This window comes from Loxodonta africana, chromosome 1, assembly GCF_030014295.1.
Source record: "Loxodonta africana isolate mLoxAfr1 chromosome 1, mLoxAfr1.hap2, whole genome shotgun sequence".
Taxonomy (NCBI): Eukaryota; Metazoa; Chordata; class Mammalia; order Proboscidea; family Elephantidae; genus Loxodonta; species Loxodonta africana.
The window spans coordinates 110,846,533-110,858,313 of record NC_087342.1 but is presented as its reverse complement, the minus strand read 5'-3'; positions in this window follow the sequence as shown (position 1 = coordinate 110,858,313).

Sequence of the window (11,781 nt, the reverse complement as noted above, 5' to 3'; positions counted from 1 at the left end):
TTTAGTGTTGTCATTTTGATGCCTTTTTATGTGTGTTGTTGACAATTTCATTTTTCCACTTACTTTTTTGTGCTGAGACGTTTTTCTTAGTAAATTGTGAGATCCTCACTTTCGTAGTGTTTGACTTTATGTTTGTTGAGTCATTACGTTTTTCTTGGCTTTTATCTTGAGTTATGGAGTTGTTATATCTCTTTGTGGTTACCTTATTATTTACCCCTATTTTTCTAAGTAAAAACCTAACTTGTATTGTTCTATATTGCCTTGTATCCCTCTCCATATGGCAGTTCTATGCCTCCTGTGTTTAGTCCCTCTTTTTGATTATTGTGATCTTTTACATATTGACTTCCGTGATTCCCTGTTATGAGTATTTTTTTTTTAATTAATCTTAATTTGTTTTTGTGATTTCCCTATTTGAGTTGATATCAGGATGTTCTGTTTTGTGACCTTGTATTGTGCTGGTATCTGATATTATTGGTTTTCTGACCAAACAATATCCTTTAGTATTTCTTGTAGCTTTGGTTTGGTTTTTGCAAAATCTCTAAACTTGTCTTTATCTGTAAATATCTTAATTTTGCCTTCATATTTCAGAGAGAATTTTGCTGGATATATGATCCTTGGCTGGCAGTTCTTCTCCTTCAGTGCTCTGTATATGTCGTCCCATTCCCTTCTTGCCTGCAAGGTTTCTGCTGAGTAGCCTGAACTTATTCTTATTGATTCTCCCTTGAAGGAAACCTTTCTTTTCTCCCTGGCTGCTTTTAAAATTTTCTGTTTATCTTTGGTTTTGTCGAGTTTGATGATAATATGTCTTGGTGTTTTTCTTTCTGGATCAATCTTAAATGGGGTTCGATGAGCATCTTGGGTAGATATCCTTTCGTCTTTCATGATGTCAGGGAAGTTTTCTGTCAGGAGTTCTTCAACTATTTTCTCTGTGTTTTCTGTCCTCCCTCCCTGTTCTGGGACTCCAATCACACGTAAGTTATCCTTCTTGATAGAGTCCCACATGATTCTTAGGGTTTCTTCATTTTTTTTAATTCTTTTATCTGATTTTTTTTCAGCTATGTTGGTGTTAATTCCCTGGTCCTCCAGATGTCCCAGTCTGCATTCTAATTGCTCGAGTCTGCTCCTCTGACTTCCTATTGTGTTGTCTAATTCTGTAATTTTATTGTTAATCTTTTGGATTTCTACATGCTCTCTCTCTATGGATTCTTGCAACTTATTAATTTTTCCACTATGTTCTTGAATAATCTTTTTGAGTTCTTCAACAGTTTTATCGGTGTGTTCCTTGGCTTTTTCTGCAGTTTGCCTTATTTCGTTTCTGATGTCTTGAAGCATTCTGTAAATTAGTTTTTTATATTCTGTATCTGATAATTCCAGGATTGTATCTTCATTTGGGAAAGATTTTGATTCTTTTGTTTGGGGGGTTGTAGAAGCTGTCATGGTCTGCTTCTTTATGTGGTTTGATATCGACTGCTGTCTCTGAGCCATCACTGGGAAACTAGTTTTTCCAGAAAATCCGCTAAAAAAAAATGCAGTCAGATCCCTACCAGAATTGCCTTTGGATTATAACTGCCACCTTGTTCCCTGTAAGGATGAAAGTCTGAGATTTGGATCGTATATGCTTGGCTGTAGCTGGTTCTGTGTTTTTAGTCCAATTAGTGGCGGATTTTTGGTCCCTGGGTTTTTTTGTTTGTTTGTTTGTTTTTTGTTTTCTTCCTTCTCTCAGGCCGAAAGAGTGGGTTAGGAAAAGACCAAAAGAAAAAACAAAAGGGGGGGGGAAGCAAAGCCGCCTCGGAGCCAGAGCCGTTCTCCCTCTGGCTCAGGCAATTCCAATGTTAATGAAGCCGCCTGGGGAGGGTGGGGGAGGGATCAGTGAGATAGGAGAGTAGCACCTCAGAATATAGCCAGAGTTGCTTGTCTTGCTTGGAATGACTATTAAATCTGAGATTCCCGTGGGGCGTGTCACCTATGTGTGTTGGCTGTGTGGAGATTGCCCCCGGGGGTCTGGCCCTCTGAAGCCACCCGCTGCCAATCCAAATCCTAGCATCAAGGTTCCCCTGCTGGGATGCTTTACTCCCGGGTCCAAAATCAGTCGCTGCCTCCGGGGGACTTCTCCTCCCGCCAGCCGCATCGCCGCGCCGCCTCTGTGAACCGGATCGGCCCCCTCCCGGGGTTAGTTCAGGGGCGTGGAGCAGCTCCCCGTGCTTGTGCCATGACAACGCCCAGTCAAAATCCCGGCGGCATGATTACCCAGCTGGGACTCTGCTCTTCCAGCTCCAAGACCAGTCACTGCCTTCCAGGGACTTCTCCCACCAGCTGCGTCGCCACGCCGCCCTCGCGGACCGGCTGGACCCCCTCCCGGGGTGAGTTCAGGGGAGTAGGGCTGGGCCCCTTGTTTGCGCCGTCCGCTCCCCTGGGCTCCGCCCTAGATCGGGCGCCAAAGGTTACCTGACTGGGGCGCTGGCTCCAGGCTCTGAAAACAATCGCTGCTTCCCCGTATTTGTTCGTTTTCCGTCTCTAAATCTGTGTTTGTTGTTCAGGGTTTGTAGATTCTTATGTACGTGATCGATTCACTTGTTTTTCCGAGTCTTTGTTGCAAGAGGGATCCAAGGTAGCATCTACCTAGTCTGCCATCTTGGCCCCGCCTCTCAAAATGTTCTCTTTGATGATGAATGCAACACCGTTCCTCTTCAAATTGTCATTCCCAGCATATATGCACTTAGCGTAATATTTTAAAGTTTCTTTCGTGATGTAGCATGTATCAGGTCTTCATTTCTCCCTATAGCTGAATAATATTTCATTGTCTGTGTATACTACATTTTGTTTATCCAGTCATCTATTGATCGATGACATCTGGGCTGTTTCCACCTTATGGCTATTGCGAGTAATGGTGTAATGAACATTAGTGTACAAGTATCTGATTGAGTACCTGGTTTCAATTTTTTTTTCCTTTTTTTTTTTTTTAGTATATATATCTAGGAGAATTGATAGGTCATATAGTAATGCTATGTTTAACTATTTTGAGGAACTTCCCAGCTGTTGAACCATTTTGCAGTCCCACCAGCAATGGACAAGTGTTTTAATATCTCTACATCCTCACCAATACTTGTTATATTCTATTTTTTTTTTTTACAACAACCATCTAATGGGAACACTTTACTATTGACATGTCAAGTGCCCAGAAGATCACCAGAAAAACCCACTGGTCAAGCAAAGCTAAGTTTTTTAGAACTATTGCAAGAAGGGAAATGATACACCTTGACCAGGTTAGTTGGCTTCAGAAGAGGAAAATCAGGGGAAGATACTTATAGGGTTTTCAGGCCTTGAAAATTGGGGAACTGGTTGGGATTGAGTATAGTCTATGATGTAACAGGTTGTATTGTGGTCACAAGGTGAAGGTCTTGAACAAGTCTTGATGTGCAAGCTGCTACTCTCGATAATAAGCTGTTTTACTAGGCTCAGAATCTTATCTTCCAGGAACAGATATTTCCTGGAGAGCAAGTACTATGTTATATTTGGTTGTTTTTAGTTATTATTTAATGTTGGGACAGGAAGTAAGCCCAATTCCAGCATTGTTTAACCCAAGGACAAGAAAGTATGTTGATTTCAATTCTAAACAATCAGAAGTTACTTTTTAAAGTTCTAAAATTTACCCCCATGGTTTTAATTTAGATTCCATCAACTCCATTTTTAAAATAGTCAATAACATCACCTTTTAACCGCTAAATAGCTTTTTAAGTTCAGAATTTGATCAGTAGTGGCTCTTACCATCTTTTTCTTACATTGTTATGGTTATCTGGCTAACTTTAAAAGCCTGGCAGCTGAAATGGGCTGTGATTGTGAATTACTTCCAGGGGTAAAGTGTTTCTTTTCATTGTATTCATCAGTTCTCCTCCTCCTTGCTTTCTGTTTAGAGGACTGGTCCTTTCAGCTGAATTCCTGTGTTGTTAAATATTTACTGTTCCTGCCACTTCCAGATTCATCTCCCAGTAACATGATTGTGTGTTGATGCTGCTGTCCTTGCTTGGGGCCCGGTGTTGTGCTTACCTCAGGTGAAGGCATCTAGGCACACTTGCTTCCCAGCCTTCTTCAGTATTTGGCAGGCTTGCTGGTAGACAGCATTGACTGTGGAGACCTCATCTAAGATTAAAAACAGTAACACTCTAAAGAGGAGTTACAACCAACTACTTTACTGTTTATGTAGGTGGTATCGAGGGCATGAAGGCAAGATTCTAAAGACACCCCTTGGTTGTATTAGTTTCCTAGGGCTGCTGTAACAAATTGTCACTAAGCCGGTGGCTTAAAACAACAGAAATGTATTCTTGCACAGGTCTGGAGTCTAGAGGTCAGGATTCAGTGTCAGTGGGCCCTAGAAGAAGGCCTAGAGGAAGATACTTCCTTGTCCCTTCCAGTTTCTGGTAGCACAGGTGTTCCTTGAGGCTACCTCCGTCTTCCCTTGACTGTCTTCTCCCCCTCCCTCTCCCTCTCTTTCTCTCTCTCACTCCTTCCCTTCCTCTCTTTTTTTCTCTACTCCTCTTTTTATAAGACAGCAGTCAAATTGAATTAGAGCCCAAAACCCAAAAACCCAAACCCATTGCCTTGCCGTCAAGTTGATCATAGTGACCCTCATAGGGTTTCCAAGGCTGTAATCTTTAATCTGTAATTTTTATGGAAGCAGACTGCCACATCTTTCTCCCATGGAGTGGTTGATGGGTTTGAACCTCCAACCTTTTAGTTAGCAGCCAAGTGCTTTAACTACCAGGTGACTAGCATTCCTGGATTAGAGCCCATCCTCATGTTAACTAATTATATTTGCAAACACATTATTCCATAAAGGTCACATTCACAACACCATTGTCAGGACTGTAACATATCTTTTGGAAGGATGCAAATCAACTCATAAGATTGGGCCTTTTTTTTTTTTTTTGTCTCCCATAAAATGATAGTTAGAAAGGCTCTTCAAATTTGAGCTCCTGAAGAAAGAGATTCAAAGACATGATGAAATCTACTCAATGTCCCTGAGATGGTGACTATAAGGCTGGGTTAGAATCCAAATCTCTTAACTCCTGTCTTCTAGTTCAAGAGGGGATAAAACAACTCAGTAGTGGAAAAAACTACTGAAATGCCACTTTTCTCCCTTGCTTGTCTGTATACTCTCTCAAAACTTTATTGTAATAAGAAAGAAAATGCTTAGTTCTGATAAATTCAATTTAGCGACATCCAAAAAAACAAAACTGGTTGCAGTTGAGCCAATTCTGACTCATAGCAACCCTATAGGACAGAGTAGAACTGCCCCATAGAGTTTCCAACGAGCAGCTAGTGGATTCAAACTGCCAACCTTTTGTTAGATGTCAAGCTCTTAGTGACATCAAGGACCCGATAAATAAAGGAAAAAAAATTACCGTGAAGTCTACTCCATCTCATGGTGATCCCGTGTGTGTCAGAGTAAAACTATGCTCCATAGGATTTTCAGTGGCTGGACTTTTGGTAATAGACTGGCAGATCTTTCTTCTGAACTACCTCTGGATGGACTCGAACCTCCAACCTTCAATTAGCAGCTGAGCACATTAGCCATTTGTACCATCCAAGGACCCCACCAGTTGCCATTAAGTTGATTTTGACTCATGGCTACCCTATGTGTTGCAGCATAGAATTGCTCCATATGGCTGTGACCTTTCAGAAACAGATTGCCAGGCCTTTTTTCAAGACACCTCTGGATGAGTTCAAACCACCAAACTTTTGGTTAGTAGGCAAGTGCTTAACTATTTGTGTCACCCAGTGATTGCCCAAGGACCTTACTTAAGACCAAACAAAGCCCATTTCCTTCAAGTCAATTTCAATTCATGGAGACCTTATGTGTGTCAGAGTAGAACTGAGCTCCGTAGGATTTTCTTGGCTGTAATCTTTATGGAAGCAGATCATTAAGCCTTTCTGTCTGCTGAGTGAATTCAAACCTCCAGCCTTTTGATTAGTAGTCAAGTGCAAACAATTTGCACCACCCAGGGATCTCCCCAAGGACCCTACACCAAAACCAAACCTGTTCGCCCTCGAGCCGATTCCGACTCATAGCTACCCTATAGGACAGAGTAGAACTGCCCCACAGGGTTTCCAAGGAGCGCCTGGTGGATTCAAACTGCAGGTCTTTTGGTTAGCAGCCATAGCTCTTAACCACGACACCACCAGGGTTTCCCCAAAGACCGTAAGGGGTCCTAAGATGGCATCTGTTAATAGGCTTTAGAAATGTATGAAACCCTTAGAACCATATGCAAAATTGTGTGGGTATGTGCATGGGTACATTTTCCTGAGAAGAGAGATCATGCTTTTTGCAGATTCTCAAAACATTAAGATCTACTGCACCGGAACTTGATTTTCTAACAGAAAATTTAACACTTGCTCTTTCACTTACCAACTGGGTAAACTTGGTCAAACTATTTGACCTCTCCTTTTTTCAGTCTTCTCATTTGTAAACGGGGATGTGGCATACACTGCTGTTTGTTCACCCAATATTCATTTTCCCTGTTGTTTTCTAGGGTGGCAGTATGCTCAGTTAAAATATGTATCATCGTACAGACCCTTGCAACTGGGGTGGGGCTATGGCCAAGTTCTGGGTAATGAGTTATCAGTCGAAGTTGCTTTTGGAAAAATTCCTTTTTTTCCTGATTAAAAGAAAGAAAGAAAAAAAGCATGGACCTTGGCCTACTTTTTTCCCTCTTTCTGCCCAGGATACAAATGCATTATCTACCTTGCAAACATGAGAATGAAAGCCACATGCTAAAGATGGCTGAAAAAGAATATATTCAATTAGCAGCTGAGCCCTTTAACTGTATGTGCCACCCAAAAAGATGCAGTTCTTGATTCCTTCCTTGAGTAAACCTGTTGCTTTCGAGTGGATTCTGACTCTATAGGACAGAGGAGAACTGCCCTATAGAGTTTCTAAGGAGTGGCTGGTGGATTCCAACTGCCAACATTCTGGTTAATAGCCAAGCCCTTCATCACTACACCACCAGGGCTCCAAGTAGTCACACAAAATCTGGGCTGACTACTTCCTGATTGTGATCTTATGAGAAAAATAAGCACTGTGCTGGACTTTTGTCACTTGCAGCCAACCGGAGAATTTGATAATATTACCTATTTGAGAGGGTAGTTTGGATTCATACAAAATCACTTAGAATTGTGTCTGTCATAACTTAAGTCTTTAACAAGTGTTAGCTATCATTACTACCACTACTATTGCTTCAGTTACTAACCATTACTACTACTGCTGCTTCCATCACTCATTATTACAGTGTTGCTTGGAGCATACCTGCCCTGTGCAGGATGAGTATAATGATAAAGATAAAACTGGAAAAGTAGGCACAGGTCATACTAGGCAGGGTTTTGAATGTTGGGCAGCAAGGTGCTAGGTACCAGGCTTTTCAACTAATCTATGGTCAGACAGGTCCAAAAAACCAATGAGGCAGGATTTCTAGGGGACTACTAGCTTTAGGGACCCAACTCTACTCTGTCCTATAGGGTCACTATGAGAAGGAATTGACACCATAGCAACAGGTATACTAGATTTAGGAACCCAATGTCTGATGGTAAAGAGCTGATCCTAAATGGACAAACTGTCAAAGTGAGGTGAGAAAGCTTAGCCCCAGGACCATGCAGCAGGATCAGGAGGGATTTTGTGTAGAGCAGGGCATTAACTTAGCGAAGTGTCCTCTAGTCTCACCTTTCTCTCCCTGCCCCACCACGGACTTGTGCTAACGTCATCTACAGCTAGAGCTACCACAGAATTTATCATCCATACCAGGATAGACCAGAGTGTCGTGGGCAAACTGGGATGTGTGGTCAGTCTCTCGTAGCCCATGCAGACTGATACGAGCCTTGCTGAGAGATGTGGGAGTGCAAATTGGTGCCATTTATTGAGTGGACCTTTGGCCACAAGTTTCAAAAGCAGTAAAAATGCTCATACCTTTAACCCAACTGGTAAGGCTACTTCCAAGGTCTTCTTTATCTTAAAGAAATAACAAGAGATGTGTCCAGGTATTTATGTTGAAGAATGTTTTTAATCATGTTATTTTTGGTAGTGAAGGGCAGGACCAGCAACACCTCAGTGAACACAGGACAAAAGCCCTATGGCTGACCAGGGAAGACACTGCCCAGGAAGCCAGGGAGGTCATAAAGGTCCTGCCTCTCCTGTGGCCATCAGGATGATCGGCTTCTCCCACATGTAGGCACTGTCCTGAGAACAAAGGCAAGCCTGGAGTGGGGAAAACAGCTGGAGAATTTTCTTTTGATTGTTAGTTATTGTGTATACTGATTATAATTCAAACCAGATGAGAGTGTTGCCTTTTAATGCTAAGTTTTCTTTTTCTATTTTTACCCCTGCCTTCAGTGGGAGCAAGGGCTCTAGGTCAAGATAAGGTCAATCAACATAAAGACATTTTTGTATTACACATACACTCACATATGCAAAGAACTAAAGGGAATGCCCATTATTATTTCATTCTCCATTTCCCTCCCATCCCACACAGGCTCAGGGATAATCTCGGTGAGATTAATGAAATGGCCTCTTTTTACACTGAGTACTTTTCTCTGTGGCCTATGTTGTTCTCCTCGTACTTTAGGACCTTTATTGCTATTAAAAACCACGGGTAATCCCTAGTTTGGGCACTTGCTCAAAATACCATCTGTAAACTGTACGTTTTTACCAACTGATGTCCATGGAAAGTATTGCTTCTCCCCCAAGTGCATGCAGATGATGGCTGTCGTTTTACTTGTTAGTGGAAAGAGCTGTGCGATGCTGCCTCTCTCTGTCCTCTGGCACGACGTGTTCCGTGTCTACAGTCTTTCAGATGCCATGTCTTTTCTGGAGTATTTCTGTTCTCTGCTTCTGTGAACTTCTAGTCATGTTGTTGCCATGACATGGACATTTTCAACCGCTTTTGGAGAGAAAAGCCCTTTCCTGCTTAGAATTTGATCTGAACATGGATTTGCTTTTTCAGCCCTCGTCACGGCCCTGTAGGCTCCCCACAGACCACCTCCTCTGGCCTGTGCTGTCAGGCCCCAACTCTGTGTCAATTACAGCAGGCCTTTGAGGAGAAGGCAGAGGTGGCAAAATGAGAGATGGCCCCCCAGAATCTCTTTAAGAAACCCACAGCACAAGCTCACTATTTTGTGAGCCACAAGCTTGCTACTTTTTGAGCTCACTACATAAGTACACACCTGAGCTCTCCCTTTGGCCTGCTGACATTAGAGCACAAGGCAGGAAAACATGGAGAAACAGGAGCAGCTCCTAGAGAATCCAAGGCAGGCAATGGTAAATGATACACGTGTGGGGAAGGGCCAGCAACCCACTGCGTCATCCTGGGGTAAAAGGAGCCTTCGTGGCATCAGCATGCAGCAGGATGACAAACAAGAGCAAAGTGGTTTTGTCACTGCTTGTTGTGACTCCTCTCCCAGGCTGCATCAGCCTGGGTGAAAAACAAGTTTGCAGACCTCAGAGCCTGCTTTCTCTCTCTTCTCTGAGTTCATGACAAGAAGGAAAGGCTTTAAATTGTAGCAAGAGAATTATTTTTAGATTTGCAGATAAGGAAAGTAACAAGATTTGAGTGATTTGCCAAGGTCACGCAGCTAAGTAATTTTTAGAACCAGTTTTCAAAGGCAGGTCAATCAGATTACAAAACCCTGGCACCTTCCACTCTATCATCTGGCGCTTAGCTCAGGGAAGTGGCCAGAATGGGGAAGTGGGGTGCCTGTGTCCCACTTACGGGTGAATTTTATGGACTGCAGCCCTCCATGAGTTCATTTGCGGCTACTAAAAATATTTGTAGTTTACTGGATACACAAAAGAAGCTGAGCTTCACTTGGCTGCCATCTAGTGGTCATTAAATTTCTTTCCGGAGGCTAAGTAGGGTTTTTGTTTTTCGTTTCTGCAGAAAAGTCACGAAAAATCATCTAAGCTTTGCAAAGATGTACGTTAAGAATTGAAGAATGTTTCCTAAAATCTTAGTTTAACTGAAGCCGTGTCACATATGGAAAGCTAAACAGACTGTGGATGACTGAAAATGGACTTTATAAATTAGTCTAGTTCTCTTCTCTTACAAACGAAAAAAAATTGCTACTCAGTGACGATACAAAGGATCACAAAGAGTGAAAGAGCTAGAACTAGAAGGTATTCTGATGCCCAGTTCAGACTCCTTTCCTACATATTATCTATATAGATAGGCAATGCAGCGTATGACCAAGAAGAGCACAGGCTTCAAAACCAGGCTGTCTGATTTCAAAGCTCAGCTCCACCCCTTTTTTGTTGGGTGACCTTATCAAGTTGCTTAACTTTCTGAGCCTTTTTTTTTTTTCCATCTGTAAAGGATAATGACAGGACTGATCACAAAGGATCATTGAGATGATTAGATTAGACACATATACACAGCCATATAGATTTACAGTCACTGTACCAAAAAGAACTGATCAACATTCAACCATTTCAGGAGGTAGCATATGATCAAGAGCCGACATTATTGAAGGAAGAAGTCTAAACTGCACTGAAGGCATTGGCGAAAAGCAAGTCTCCAGGAATCGATGGAATACTAACTGAGATGTTCCAAAAAAGGGATGCAACACTGGAAGTGCTCACCTGTATATGCCAACCAACTGGAAGAGATCCATATCTGTGCCCATTGCAAAGAAAGTTGATCCAACAGAATGTGGAAATTATCAAAACAACATCATTAATATCACACCAAAAACCAAAAATCAAACCGGTAAAATTTTGCTTAAGGTCATTCAAAAACAGCAGCAGTACATCAACAAGGAACTGCCAGAAATTCAACCCAAAGGGGATGTGGAATAAGCAATATCGTTGCTGATGCCAGATGGATCTTGGCTGAAACTAGAGAATATCAGAAAGATGTTCACCTGGGTTTTATTGACTATTCAAAGGCATTCGACTGCGTGGATCATGACAAATTATGGGTAACATTGTGAAGAACGGGAATTCCAGAACACTTAATTGTGCTCTTGCGGAACCTGTCCATAGACCAAGAGGTAGTAGTTTGAACAGAACAAGGGGATACTGCATAGTTTAAAATCAGGAAAGGTGTGTGTCAGGGTAGTATCCTTTCACCATACTTATTCAATCTGTAAATTGAGCAAATAATCCAAGAAGCTGGACTGTATGAAGAAGGATGGGCATCAGGACTGGAAGAAGACTCATTAACAACCTGTGACATGCAGATGACACAGCTTTGCATGCTGAAATTTAAGAGGATTCGAAGCACTTACTGATGAAGATCAAAGACTACAGCTTTCAGTATGGATTATATTTCAGTATTAAGAAAAAAAAATCCTCACAACTGGAAAAATAAGCAACATCATGATGTTACAGGGTGAAAACTCTAGGTTCTTGCTCTGCATGACTTGTATTGGCCAATAAACGAGAGACTGAGGTGGGAGAACAGAAGAGGCACCTTTATTTCATTGGACAAGGAAAAGGAGTCAGTCAGAGCTGCTGCCGCCAAGACTGCTCCCCAAGGGCGAGGAGACAAGTTACTTTTAAGGGGTTTACAAGTAGGGAGTTCATACAAGTTATATTAGCAACATTCTTAATCATACTACACAGGCGTGATGGGGTTTACATACAACCTCAAAGCAAAAGCAGGATTCAAATGTAAAGCTGGGGAGGGGAAGGAAGCCCAGCAAAGGAAACCGGTTTTTTTGTGGTTTTTTAATTATTATTATTTTTATTGTGCTTTTTTAAGTGAAAGTTTACAAATCAAGTCAGTCTCTCATACAAAAATT